Here is a 15,220-nt window from a genome sequence, read left to right as displayed (position 1 = left end):
TGAACCCCCCACCCCCACACTAGGATGTTTCCACTGTAGAGAAAGATATTTGAGAAATCACAGTGCCTTGTGAACAAGCATCCACCCCCTTCTTCCTTGCCTACCAGTGGGAGCTGGGTAAACTTTTGACGCCCTTTGCAAATAACCAGAGGGAACAAGCAGGATCCACCATGGAATCATGGCATATATACCATATGTTTATTTGCAGGATCCTGTATTTCCCATCTTATCGGACATGTCCTATCAGGCTCCTATAAGATGACAAGGTGCGCCTGCTGAAATTCCTGCTCCTACACAATTGTTAAAGGTCCAGGAACCCTCAAGTTGGAAGTTTGCCCACCCCTGTCTTAGGACCATTTCAGATACCATTTTCAAGAAAGTGTGTGAACGTGAGGCACCAAAATCTGTTGCAGTGGTGATTACAAAGAAATAGTTCCTGATGTACTTTTGGATATTGCTTAAAAAAAATGTTAGTACTTTCTTTGCTTCCCTGGTGCAGCACATTTTGGACTGTAGAGGCCTGTGAGGCCCCAAAATCTGTAGTGGTGCTGGTGGCGATAACAGAGATAAAATCTCATATATTTGGACATTGCTTAATAAGAGTACTAATATTCTCTCTCTCTTTCTTCCCCCCCCCCCTCTCTGGATCGTGCACCTGGTCTTTAAATAGTTTCTACATTCTTAATAAGTTATTTATTTGTAAGTTCTTAATAAAGTTATTTATGACATTTGTGATTATTAGTTATTTGTGACCCTGGAGGGGGGTCCCGCAAAAGTGTTTCCAGTTGGGCCCGCAGCTCCTGAGGCCCGCCCCGCACAAAGTATCATGCTAACATGCTGGCTGAAGGCTAAAAAACTACAATTTGACAGTCAGAAAACTGCATTTATGTTGGTGAAATGTATTCACCCAAACAGCAGAAGAGAGATACCTTTATTCTTCACAATGTAACAGAATCACAGAAGAGAGGTGCCTTTATTGTTTTTGGCCTGTCTGGTGTTTGCTTTCAGCTCAATCTTGAGCTACCTAGCTACTATTGTCCCCTTCCCCCAGGTAAACCGAGTAGCCCCACAATGGGGCTACTCGACTCGCCACCAACAAAAAGGTTGGCGGTGAATCGAGAGCGTTCGTGTTGGGTGGTGAGCCCAATGCGAAATCTCTGGATCCGGTGGAGCAAAGGTCCACTAGTTCCGCCTCCCTCCCTCCACTCCCTCCCCTGGCACGCCTCCGCCCTGCCGTCCCCCCACCCTCTGCCTGCCTCCCCCCTCCCCGGAACGCCTCCTCCCTGCCTCCCCCATGCCCCCATTTACCTCTCTGCTGCTCAGCGGTCCATGCAACCACTGAGCGGTGGAGCTTGGACGCCTGCCCAGTGGTAGCCCAGCACCGGCAAACACTGGGCTACCACCGGCGCTTGCCTGGCGGTAGGGCCCGCAAAGGTGACTTACAGCACATTTGCAACAGTGCGCACTGGTGGTGAGCTGGTGCTCTGAGCTCAGAATTGGGCTCCTAGTCCAAGAAAAGAAAATTTTCTTTTTCTGCTCATTAACAGCATTTCTGCTAATTGATAGCAATTCACCATGTGCCCAGCAGGGGGAACAAGGAGATGTTGCTAGTAGGAACCAGACAACAGGGGAAGCCGCATGCAGGCGCTCACACACAGAGGGAGCAAGGCTTCAGTGGCTGCTAAAGTGGAAAAATAGCCCTAATGACAGGGAGAGCTAAAGAAAAGTTGCTTAAAACCCATTCCCAGCCTGGAGGGTCACCATCCCTTGGGGAGTTGGTGGGGCAACAGCCCTTCCGGAGGCTGACTGGGGCCGGCTGGCTAAGTGTCCAATTCCCTCGACTGCGGCGGTGCCAGCCACTGTGGAGCCAATTACCCAGGCTGACGCAGGGCACTGGCTTTCCTTGTGCCACCCCGGGGCCAGGAAGGCCAGTGCCACCCCGCCATGAGCCATACGTAATTGCAATTATTTCTGGTGGTGAAAAAAGTGGGCGCTGCTCTAAATGACCACCTCTTCCCCCCCTTTTAAATTTTATTTTATTTTGCGCAACAGAAAAAAACATACAGAAATGTGATCATTATAAATTTACCAGTTACCAAAAAAATTGGATATACTAACAGTCTGTAATATTAAATAAATGTATCTACATGCAGTTTTAAGTGTTTTGTCAAGGTATGGCCTCCTGATAGTTCCAAATCTATCTGTATGCAGCTATGTCTATAAGCGAATTGCCTAAAAACTGCAGAAGATCATCCATTCACTGAACTCAAGTCAGAGGGTTGCATTCCTTCCAATTAAGTACTATAAGTCTTTTTGCCATCGTGAGGGCACAGAGAGCCCACTTTCATTGACCTGTTGGTAATCTTCAAGCCTCAGGTAAATAGTTCAGAAAGACGTTGTTGTCCTTGGTCATGAGTACAGGCCTGCCCTGCTGGGGCTAAAGGCTGGTGGATGCGTCCCGGGGCGGCGCAGAGTGAAATGAATCACACAGACACCCAGCAAGAGCAGAAGAAAAACAAAGTTTGTTTATTGAGAATTCTCAAGGCTCTCCAGAGACCTGAATCTCAGATCAGGCGAGAGCCCCGAGCCTTTGCTACACACAGCTTATATAGAAAGTTACAAAGCATTGGAATTTCTAAATGTCAATAAAAAAATTACAGTGATCAATAAATTATGCTTTTAGTATATGGTGTTGGCATCACAAGAACATATAAGAAAAGCCCCACTGGATCAGGCCATAGGTCCATCTAGTCCAGCTTCCTATATCTCACAGCGGCCCACCAAATGCCCCAGGGAGCACACCAGATAACAAGAGACCTGCATCCTGGTGCCCTCCCTTGCATCTGACATAGCCCATTTCTAAAATCAGAAGGTGGAACATACACATCATTGTTTGTAACCCGTGATGGATTTTTCCTCCAGAAACTTGTCCAATCCCCTTTTAAAGGCATCCAGGCCAGATGCCATCACCACATCCTGTGGCAAGGAGTTCCACAGACCAACCACACGCTGAGTAAAGAAATATTTTCTTTTGTCTGTTCTAACTCTCCCAACACTCAATTTTAGTGGATGTCCCCTGGTTCTGGTGTTATGTGAGAGTGTAAAGAGCATCTCTCTATCCACTTTATCCTTCCCCTGCATAAAATGGTATGTCTCAATCATGTCCCCCCTCAGGCATCTCTTTTCTAGGCTGAAGAGAAATTTCCAGAAAATATTTCCTGGCTTGGAAACCATGAATGCCACAACCACTGTCATAGTTTTGGCCAAGACAGACAAAACAGCAATAGAGAAGATGATGCCAAAGGTTGTTTGCTGGACAAGGCAGGTTATATTTTTATAGGCTTTCCAATGAAGAACAAAGAGCAGAAGAAGCAAAGTAGAAGGGAAATGAGGAGAATGTATGTGAGGGTCTGGTTGTTTGCTTTGATGATGGGAGTGTCCCTCTGCTGGCAAATCCCATCCATTGGGGATGGGTTGGGGTTGACTGCGGTACAACCCAGGGCAAGGGGAATCAATTCCCCTTACCCAGGGTAACACAGTAGGAGACTAAATGTGGCTACTCAGATTTGTGCCACCTAATCCGATGGCACAGATCCAAGTGGTCCGATGCAAGGCCAGACCAGGTCACCCAGAAGCATGATTAGGATCCAGCTTAAGTACGGGATCCTGGTCCCCCCAGGGCCTGGTCCGTCCACAGGCCTGTCCACCGTCCATCATCCCCTGGCCGTCCATTGGCCCCCCAAATGCCCTCCCCCTGTGCTTCCCAGACCCCCGCACTGGCTGAAGCCGTTCTGCACAAACTTACTGGATGCTCATGCTCTGGAGGCCAAATTCTCCTTACAGTACTTCACCTTATGACACTTTTGCAATATCCGGAGGCCGGTGCAAACGACTTGTGCTGGCCTAGGGCACCTTTTGAGTTGTACCCTTAATTTGATTTGATTTTGTTGTATGAGGTGTGTTAAATATTTTCCTGCTTGATGATGTCACATTTGGCTATGACATCATTTCCAGGTCAATGACATCACTTCTGGTGGGTCTTGACAGATTATCTTTCTAAAAGGTGGGTCCCGGTGCTAAAAAGTTTGAGAACCACTGGTCTAAGGGTTCTAGTCGCTTCAGAAAATTGAGAAATGTGCATTACAGACTCACTGTGTGCTTGAGACAGTGAGATGGGTGCGTTGGAAAACCAATGCAGCTAACCCACTGGGACCTGTATTTGGATGCAGGACCCATTGGTCAGATATCATAGTAAGGTCAGTAGATACCACTCACATGTTACTTTTCCGGCTCAGTGTGGCTGGCTGGCAAGCCATCTGGTTGGACGCAAAGAACTACCATGCTCACTGCTCTGTGGGAAGCAGTGCAGTCCAGCTGCGCCAGCCCTTCGGGGTTGACAATGATAAGCTCTCTCTGTCTCTGATGGAGGGTAGCTTTGAGTCAGGTTGGCAGCACCCATTAATTACTTGGGAGGAACCAGATGTTTACGAGATGGTTCCTTGACAAAGTGGCCTGCACACAGAGTCCCCTGCTGCAGGTCTTTTCTCTCTCTAACACCTGTAAAAATTGATCACTGTTTGTGGTTGGGCTGGACTGACCAGGGGGGTGGGTAATGGCCGGGGGGGGGTGCATGGGTAATGACTATGGCAGCATCTGCTGACACTACTACCTAGATCACTTACCTAATACACTTTTAAAGTGATCATAACTTATAACTATAAAGTATAAAAATGTCTTTCAAATAAAAACAACACACACACACACACACACTCTTTATGCATTTTTCATCCTTGGGAAAAAATGAAATCTCCAAAAAAAAATTTAAGAACATCTCTAGTTATTAGATTTCTCATCACTGTCTTCTTATTAACTGTTCTCGTTTGTTCAAATCAGGCCGCAGTATAATGATATAGCATTTGGGAGAAAAGATGCAGCCCAGGAGCCCAGCACTAGAGGCCAAGATGGTGAAGATCTCCACAGCCACCATGTATTTTCCTTTGGTGCTCAGGTAGGTCAGCACAAAGGACAGCCACACACTGCAAAAGACCAGCATGCTGAAGGTGATGAACTTGGCTTCGTTAAAGGTGTCTGGCAATTTCCTGGCTAGAAAAGCCACACTGAAGCTGACAAAGGCCAGGAAGCCCAGGTAACCCAGGGCAAAGTAGAACATGGAAGCTGAACCTTCATTACACTGGACTATGATTTCTCTGAACAAGGAGTGCGTGTCCAGCTCTGGGAATGGAGGAGAAACACCCAACCAAAAGGCACAAATTCCTACTTGAACAAGAGAACATGAAAACACAATGGAATGTGCCAGTCTTTTCCCCACCCACTTCTGGAAAACATTTCCTGGCTTGGAGGCCATGAAAGCCACCACCACTGTGATGGTTTTGGCCAAGATTGAAGAAACAGCAACAGAGAAGATGAGGCCAAAGGCTATTTGTCGGACGAGGCAGGTTGTTTTTGAAGACTTTCCAATGAAGAGCAAAGAACAGAGGAAGCAAAGAAGGAGAGAAATGAGGAGGACATAGGTGAGGCTCCGGTTGTTGGCTTTGACGATGGGAGTGTCCCTTTGCTGAATGAAGATTCCCAACACCAGAGCAGTGATGGCAGCAAAGAGAAGAGCCAAGGCAGCTTAAGTCATGCCCAAGGGTTCTGCATAAGACAAAAAGCTTAGAGTCTTTAGGAGACATCCATCTTGGTGCTTGTTTGGATAGTGATCTTCTATACAAGGAATACAGTTATCCATGTCTGAAAATGGAGCACATGTTGGCACTGTCACCCTCTGCAAGGCAAGTAAGAAAGCTCCATGGCATGGACTAAACAGGACAGGGAGATGGGTCTAAAACCCACAGTGGTCTGTCTGAAAAGGTCTGGCCTGTCACTGAGCGACGTTTAAGCCAGATTGATCCAAAGTGATGTGTTTATCATTTTTCTAACAATCTAAATCTACTCCCCCCAATGGAAGCACACCACTGGAGTGCATTCTGCACCGTTGGGAGGGCAGTCGCAGAGGTCTCCTACAGGTAAGAGAACATTTGTTCCCTTGACCAGGGGTAAGCCACCTCTGCCCAAATGGGTCCACCCAGACCTGTGCCGGTGATCTTGCTGGTGCAAGTCTGTGTGGAACAAGGTAGGTGGACCAAGGCCAAGAAGAGAGATAAGGTAGCAGTGGAATGGCTGCCACCAATAACCACCATTTCCTGCCTTTGACACCTTCTATTCTTGTCCCAGTCCCTGCCTCATTCTCACTCCTCCCTGCTCCATTTGGCACTAACTGATCAGCCCCAAGGACCCTGTGGAGGCCACTGGTCCTCTGGCTGCCACCGCCTGGCCATTGCCAGTCACTGTCTGCGATAATGGCCAAGCTGTGATCTATGCAGTGTCGCATTTTGTGGCTTCTGTAAAGTACGATGCTCTGCCAGAACGTGGGTTATGGGCACAGCAGACATAAGAACATAAGAACAGCCCCACTGGATCAGGCCATAGGCCCATCAAGTCCAGCTTCCTGTATCTCACAGCGGCCCACCAAATGCCCCAGGGAGCACACCAGATAACAAGAGACCTCATCCTGGTGCCCTCCCCTGCATCTGGCATTCTGACATAGCCCATTTCTAAAAGCATACACATCATGGCTTGTAACCCGTAATGGGTTTTTCCTCCAGAAACTTGTCCAATTCCCTTTTAAAGGCGTCCAGGCCAGACACCACCACCACATCCTGTGGCAAGGAGTTCCACAGACCAACCACATGCTGAATAAAGAAAGTCTAACAGCCAGAACTAAGATCCAAATTTTGAAATCCTGATTCAGATAGGATATGAGACAAAGATACAGGTCTACTGTATAAGATTGGGAGGATCTCTGTTTTTAAGAGATTTGGGGTTTGGGGACTGAAGTAATCTCAGATTTCTCCCATGATTTTGGCATTTGAACTGGAAACTTGGGATTACTCATCCTTCACACAAAGATTGTCTTGGAACATTTCCTATAAGCCCTCTGGGAGTTAGTCTGGGCCAGTAGAATCTTGTATTTAAGGTTCAAAGTTTCTTCCAAAATTCCTGGTGCTTCTGATAAGTTAACTTAATCAGTTCCATATTTCCTAACAGCACACGCCTTACCTATTTGGTTTGAGATCTTCCCTTCTGGACATGACGCACAGTCATAGCAGCAAAATTTCTCTCCCTCTTTCCTTTTTCTGCTGGAACCAGGCTGACATTTGTCATTACACAGAGACAAGGGAGGCACCTGCCCTTAAACAAGAGGAGAGGTGAACAGTGAAGACATTTTGGGGAGTTTTGCTGTACAAATTATGTGCCTGTTAAGAAGAGGGCTAATGACAGAGCGCAATACTATCTTTGTGTTCACAGATGGCACATTACGTGGGACAGGCGCATAAAATTATACGCTTAAATACAAATGGAAGATGATTATAGTTTCCATGCTTGGACAGACCCATGATGAATCTAGATATCTGCAGTTGTTACCAGTTGTGCATTTTAGAACAAACTTTGATCAATTGCATGTGCAGTAGCCAATGGCAAAATTCAATGGACTGGCATAAACGAAAGAGGGAGGTGAAGGTGCTTTCACCTTGCCCACACCTCTTAAAGGGAAAGGGGCAGTGTTAAACGGGCTAGTGGGCCATGACCCACCATTTGAGGATCACTGACTTTGCAGAACTTCATTGCTTTTGGTGGGAAGGGAGTTGGTTAGACACTTGGTTCCTCCTCCAGCCCAGGCAGGGCAGCCTCCCGGGCCCTGCACTCAAGTCTCTTTTCCTCAAGAGGACAAACCTCTCCACCACTGGATGCAGCGTGTGCAGTGGAGTCACTAGAGGGAGTGCAAAGTACTAAGTTTTGCTAGGAGCCTCACCACAGTGTGCAAGGGGCCACTCACCTTCGGAGCCATTTCAGGCAGTAGAAGCAAAACAGAGGTGTTTTGGGAGGGGGGCACCCCTTGCATTCTGCAGTGAGGCACCCTGCAAAACTTACTGCTTTGCACCCCCTCTAGCTATGCCACTGGACGGACATTCCCTTATTTCAAGGGGCCCACCAGCATTTCAACAAACCCCATAGGGTGCTGCCATTTTGTCATGGTAGCAGTTGAATAGGTTTGGGCTGTAAATCTGGTCATGGAGTTGGTAAGTACAGTTAGGGTTGGAGACCCTTTGTTTGTGTCAATAGTAAGTTTGCTCTACGTCAGGAAGCTCCTAGGAGTTTGGCTTTGACAGGAGGGTCAAGATCTGTTTGCTAATGGAATTTTCCAAGGATCAGGCAAGGCTCCTTCCAGGCTAATATAACAGAGTGGAGAGGAGTGATGATATTACTAACAAAAATTGCATCATCACCATGATTCTTGAGCTCTCTTGGAAGGCACCTATTGCCATGTATCTGTGTAACTATGCCCATATTAAAACAAAATAAATAAAAACATTGTCAGGCAGTATTTATCTTGCAATAAACAAGATCCACCTACCACAGTCAAATATTCATGCCATTCAATTTCACCCGTGTTAATGGTGAAAGTTATGCCTGACACAGCCTGAAGATCCAGACTCCCTACTTTGACTCTGATATACCAGTCATTCCAGAAAGTGACCAAGTTTGTCATGTCAAATCCAGCTGCTAATTCTCCCTGTTCATTAAACTTCACTTCATCCCCACAGCTGTTGTTGAATGTGAGCCGCCGAAGAAGTGAGTGGAGCTGGTGGGAAGGGTCATAAAATGAATCAGCTATAAACTGCGGTAATTTCATAACTGTATTTCCTGGACTCCTTGCAAAGCTTAGTACTTTGCACCCCCTCTAGCTACAGCACTATCAGGCAACCTTCCAAACTACTTGTCTCTTCCAGGTTGCTCCAAGGCTCCTCCATTCCTCCAGTGTTACCCCAGGATACATCACGATGCATTCTCTTCCTGGTTGCTATGCCCTGGAGGATCAGAGAAGCCTCAGAGCAACCAGGAAGTTTTTTTAAACATTCCGCTATCTTTTTAAAAGGCATCCCAGGTTATCCACAGTTTCAGTTATCCATAGTGGGGGCGAGGGAATCTGGAACAAAACCCCAGCTTGTTATACTGTTATCCTATATGATTATTTGACAAGTTATTTTGGACCATGTCTAGTTAAGAACATAAGAAGAGCAGCTGGATCAGGCCACAGGCCCATCTAGTCCAGCTTCCTGTGTCTCACAGTGGCCTACCAAATGCCCCAGGGAGCACACAAGACAACAAGAGACCTGCATCCTGGTGCCCTCCCTTGCATCTGGCATTCGGACATAGCCCATTTCTAAAATCAGGAACTTGCACATACACATCACGGCTTATGACCCGTGATGAATTTTTCCTCCAGAAATTTGTCCAATCCCCTTTTAAAGGCATCTAGGCCAGATGCCATCACCACATCCTGTGGCAAGGAGTTCCACGGACTAGTTACATGCTGAGTAAATAAATATTTTATTTTGTCTCTCCTAACTTTCCCAACACTTGTTTACATAACAATATGCAGGAACAGCACAGGAAAACTCTGATCACTAATTGTATAAATGAATTATGATACGGATTAGCGCCTCAATCCTAGCCACATTTACCTGGCAGTAAGCTGCATTGACTATAATGGGACTTACTTCTGATTAGAAGTGCATAGGGTTGGGCTCTAGAAGAACTTCTGATGTTGGAAGAGCGCTTTCAGTGCTATTACTGCAAGTCTGTTGATGCATCGATCCAAGGAGTTTGGGCAACCCAATCCAACTTAAGTCTCCTCCTGCTGATGTAGCCATACCAACGAGGCATCCTGGTGGGTTATTTGGGGTCTTTGAAGCCTTTTTAAGGTAAGGGAGTTGGCAGGCCTTCTCTTCTCTGATGCATCAACTTGGATCTGCGCCAGCTACTTTGTTGGCACAAGTCCGAGTGGATCCAGATAGTTGGGTTGAGGCCGGGAAAGGGGGATGGGATATTGACAGAGCCACTGCTGTTGCTAATCATTCTCTCTCTGCCCTGGTCTCTGCCTTGTTCCTCCCCATCCCCATTTCTCACACCCCTACCATTCACTCACTGAAACTGGGGCTTCTTTGGAGGCTGTTTGCAGTGGCAGCCCTGCTGCACAGAATGCTGGGTCATGCTTTGCGACCATAGTAAAGCACACTGTGCCACTAGAACATACATGCAATGGGCCAGAAGCATTGGGTAGTTAGGCAGGAAAGGGATGCCCATGTTCTGAACCACTTGGGTAGCCAATGGCAGATCACCACTTTGGTTGCCAATTCATATCACACTATGGTATGGTATTTGACGGTGATATTGTGTTAGCGAAGAAGCATCACCTGCCAGGGTTTCATGCTCAGTCTGTTTCCGTCTTCTATTTCTTCATGCCGTGCTCTAGAGGAAGACATGATATGCAAGGCATGTGCCACAGCATAGACAGCATTATAGATACTGTAGCTGTGACCTGTCATGCTCATTTCAAAAACATGCGCAGGAAGATTTTCCAGGTCCTCCTCTCCGGTACATGCTACTCTAGTCCTTAGAGGCACACCGAGTTTTGGAAATGAGCAGCTGAATGCATGCTCCCAGAACATCTTCACAAAGTCATTGTTTTTCTCTTCCAAAGGATGTCTATTCTGAAGAAATTCAGTGAATCCAAGAGGTTCATTTGAGTGAATTGAGAAGGAAAGAGCACCGTGGAACAGACCATCATGGAACGGCTGCATATGAAAAATCTTGTAGTAGGTGTTGCTTATAAAGTCAATCTGGGCTGTCATAACCCACACCTTCCCAGCAGGGACTTTATATCCAGGATTAACTAGAGGAATCACCATTCTTGTTATCCATATAGTGGCTGTCACTGCTATAATGTCTGATATCCCCCCCATAGAAAACAATTGCATTGGCTATGCTCACCAGGAAAACGGGTGTCTTTTTCAGGAATTCATCAATCAGTTCAGTTATGGTTGTGAAGTAGACTTTGCCTTTATGTCTTTCAGTGAAGGCTGAACAAATTCCGTGTTGGGACAGCAGGGGTTCCAAGGCTTTGGAGAAATGTTCTCCGGCATCGTTATCCATAGCAAGGAGGCCGACCCATTTCCATCCAAAATGCAGGCATAATTGGACAATTCCCCAGTACTGAAGGGCTTCATTGGGGACCATGTGATAAAAGGAAGATAATTTGGACTTGTTGTTCTTTGCTGGTTCAAATGAGCCATAGGAAAACTTAATAATAATAATAATAATAATAATAATAATAATAATAATAATAATAATAATAATAATAATATTTTTCTTCATTCAGATAGTTATTCAAGCTATGTATTTATTTATGAAATTAATTTCTGCCTCCTCTTTTTGCAAAGCGATATCATATTGGATGTTTATCATATCGAATGCATAAAAGAGAAAAGCACTTGACAATCTTTGAAACAATTTTAAGATCACCTCTTTATTTTTCCATTTTGTAGAAAAGATGTTTTCCATTCCAATGTTTTGAGAACACAAACACACACCCCCAAATACATATTTTTAGCAAGGCAGATGTGAGAAAAATGGTTCCTATCCTATATAGAAAAATCCTTAGATTTTACTGCTGTTTAGTCTTATATATATTTTTACAGAAGAGAAAGGAATATTCAATAATATATGCACTTATTGGTTTGATTAGAGGCCTGAGCTCTAACCAGCAGCCAACCTAATAGAATATTTTCTATTCTGCCACAGATTTCTGCCACAGGGTGGTCTAGTTTAAAAGGGAATTGGACAGATTTATGGAATAAAAATCCATTACGAGTGACTATATACAATGTCAGGATTTTAGAGGTAGCATATGTCTGAAAGCTGGTTGCAATGGAGTGAAGACAGATAAAGGTATCTCGTTGTCTTCAGTGTTGCCCGAGGCAGCCGGTGGGCCACAATAAGCTACAAAAGGTGGACTGAATGGGTCCTTGACCTGGTACAGCAAGGCTCCTTTTATGTCCTTATGTGCTTTCTGCAGGGAACATGCTTAAAAGAGCAACTCAGCAGGTTCTGAACAGCAATTTATTATGATCACGGGGAAGGGTCATGGAGAAGAGGAGAAAGAAGGGGAGCTAGAAAAGGGCAAAGGAAAGGGCATCAGGAGACTATCTGTCCTGAGTGCCTGGTGTGACATCTAATCCTGAAACAAGGAAAGAGTTAATTACATGTGAATTAGGAAAAGTATTCATGGTCTCCATTCATAGTTCTCACCTGCGGAAGCTTGTAAAGACCTAAGATATCTGCCATGTATGAGGAAATTTCAGAGTCAAATTCACCAATGACTCCGAGTAAATTGTTCTTAAAGCCACAGTTGTAGTTGGGGACAAACCCATGCGATTGAAAGAGCAGACCCAGAGTGTTGCGGTAGGTCATCCTTGCATCACTGTAGCTGTCATAGATGTGGAATCCCAGCGTGACATTGGGCAAGATTTCAGGATTTTCATTGATCTCCACGATGGCAAATGCCTAAGCCAGGATATGCTGGAAGAACTTTGTCACCACTCTGCAAATAAAGGTAGAGCCGGAACAGAGCCTGAAATCATTTTTAACACCTAACTGCTTCACACTGGCTCTAAGAGACTCAGCTGCTGGGAAATAACATGAGGGCATAATTGAAGAAAAAAAAAGTCACAACTGAGTCAAAATATGAGGAATCTGTCAGTTATTCTCTGATGATAAGAGCATGTACTTATATGAATCTAATATATTTCGAAGTGAAACACAGCCCCCATTTGCAATCTAAATAATATTTACTTCCTACCATAACCATCTTAAGAAATTGACCCCATTAATCTCAGTAACACCAAGCTTCTCTACTAAGTTCTATTATTATTATTATTATTATTATTATTATTATTATTATTATTATTATTATTATTATTATTAATAATAATAATAATAATAATAATAATAATAATAATAATAATAATAATAATAATAATAGTTCTATTTTTGTATTTGAGGTTTGACCTATTGCAATGAAACTTGGATATTTCACTGCATTCTTAGAGAAAATCACGAACGTGAAACCTGCTGAGTCTCTGTTGTAGCCTCTCTTTGGGGCCCAGAAATCTGGAAGCTTCTCAACTTTCTCTCTGGAAAATTTAAAAAATAGATTTTTCCCCCTGAAATTCCCCCCTGAGCTACATGGCTCAGTCAGTATCCTTCAGGAAGAGAAAGGTCAAGAAACTTGACCACAGCAACTTGCCTGGTTTCTATGTTTTTGGAAAAGATGATGTCACTTTAACCTCATTTCTCTAATAGTAAACTAGGATCTGTAGTTGAAAGCAAAGATGTCTAGAGCAGGGAAGAGACCAAAGCAGGGAAGCAGGGAAGCAGGGAAGAGACCAAAAAGCTACAGGTAATAAAAAGAATTTATGCCCCAAATGCATGTAAGTTGAAATCTACCACAATCAAAAAAGTCCTTTTTCTACTGTGAGCATAGCACATGTGTTTGCTTTTATGACTTTTAAGCACCCCCCATTTCTTATTATTAATGTTTGGTATCCATCCTAGTAAAAGAGGACAAAAAAGTCACTGCTCTTCCACCACCACCCCCAGCACTGAGATCAGCTGCAGTCATTCAAATATGCAGAATCTCTAAAATATATTTGAATATCACCATATGCAGGAGGTAGATTATTCCTTACAGTGGAAGCTTCTGAATCTCTTCTTGAGAAGGATGTTGCTTAAAGGAAAATCTGGGTGAAAGGTAATACATTTGAGTGGCAATCCCACCAATAAGAATTTCACCTGGCTGGTGCCATTCATGTGGAATTTGTACGGGGACATTCCCCATGCACTTTTCCGCATGTGCTTTGCACAGTGTGTGAGGGAGCACCAGTATCAGAAGCGACAACAGAGACTCCACCATGATGATGGAGAAGCTTCCCTTGCTCCTGATCCTGCATCTCAACTGAAAAGCCAGACTTGAACACCCATTCTTGGAACTTGGGATTTGACTTAGACAAGAAAAGGCTGGAAAGGATCGGAAGGACAGAGCCCTGCCTGCATCTAGTCCCTGATCTCAGCTGGGAATTGTGCAGGGCAGTTTTTATAACCACTCTTGGACTGGCTCATGGTGTTTTCCTTCTGCCTGTTTGGAAGCTTTGCTCTTGATAGTTAATGACTGTGATTGCCATAATTACAGGGACATTCGTCATTTCTGTTACATGTTTCTCTTATTTGCATCATCACGCATGTTCAAAGCAAACATGTTTTCCAGGTCTGACATCTACTTCCTGCTGCTACGTGGCTAGAGCCAGCGGCATAGCCAGGGGCCCGGGCAGTGGGGGCAGGCACGTCACGATGTCATGTTGCCACACAATGTCATTACACCATGCAATGGTACTTCCTAGTTTGCTGTGAGTACGAACGTGCTCCAGGCTTCCTGAGTCAGGAAACGACTAGAGGAAGTACCCCCACTCCTCTCCCTCTCCCCAATTTCACAAAAATTGGAAGTGCCTTTTCAGCACCTCTGGGGGGCTTTCTAAGGCCCGTAGAGGCCATGTGTGGTCTCTCTGGGCCTCAGAAAGTCTCCTGGATGCGACAGGAAGGCACTTCTGGCTGTGTCCAGGAGGTCAAGTGAGACCCTCCAGTCTGGAACTGGCACCCGCACTGAGTCAAATCCACGGGTGATGAAGAGCCCCCCATATTGCACTTTTAAAACTTCCTCTGTTTCATTCCATCTTAAAACCATCTCCCTTCCTTCTCCATTTAGCAAAAGGGCAGGTCTTCTGCATTCAGTGTTTGGTGTATCTTTTATTTTGGCAGAACTGAGGTTACTAACTGTGAGCTCTGTTAACATTCCTTCTAAGAAACTGCATATCTTTTAGGCCCCAATGAGGCCATGGTTCTTTACGGAAGTATGAAAACTGGGCAACTGTTGTGCACTGCCAGGCTGCCCTTGCGTACAGCAAGATACATAGTGCACACTGTAGTGGTCCCGGGAAGCTCCACAGGTGCCATTCAGTCAGCACCAGGGGTGGGCCATAGGTGGTCAGGGGAAGTAATGGGCATGTTGGGGAGGGACTGGGATGGGAAGGGGGAGGATCCAGCAGGACTTGTGCACATTGGATGTTGCCTCCTCTTTTAAAACCGCCTCTCCTCTTTTCTCTTGTTGGACACATACCACCAAAATGACTAGCGTATGTCTGAGGACATCCATGGGTGATCAGATAGTCTACCTAGGGAGCTATTAATAAAGAACCTCCTGCAG

General features: G+C 45.2%; 1 pseudogene; it reads right to left on the bottom strand.

Annotated features, from left to right (window-relative positions):
• Nucleotides 1-4,852: 4,852 nt before the first annotated feature.
• LOC136653680 (vomeronasal type-2 receptor 26-like) lies at nucleotides 4,853-13,794 on the bottom strand (annotated as a pseudogene).
• Nucleotides 13,795-15,220: the final 1,426 nt, after the last annotated feature.

The sequence above is a fragment of the Tiliqua scincoides genome, chromosome 5 (genome assembly GCF_035046505.1).
Source record: "Tiliqua scincoides isolate rTilSci1 chromosome 5, rTilSci1.hap2, whole genome shotgun sequence".
Taxonomy (NCBI): domain Eukaryota; kingdom Metazoa; phylum Chordata; class Lepidosauria; order Squamata; family Scincidae; genus Tiliqua; species Tiliqua scincoides.
The sequence above is the reverse complement of the archived record's forward strand: the minus strand, read 5'-3'. Positions and strand labels throughout refer to the sequence as shown.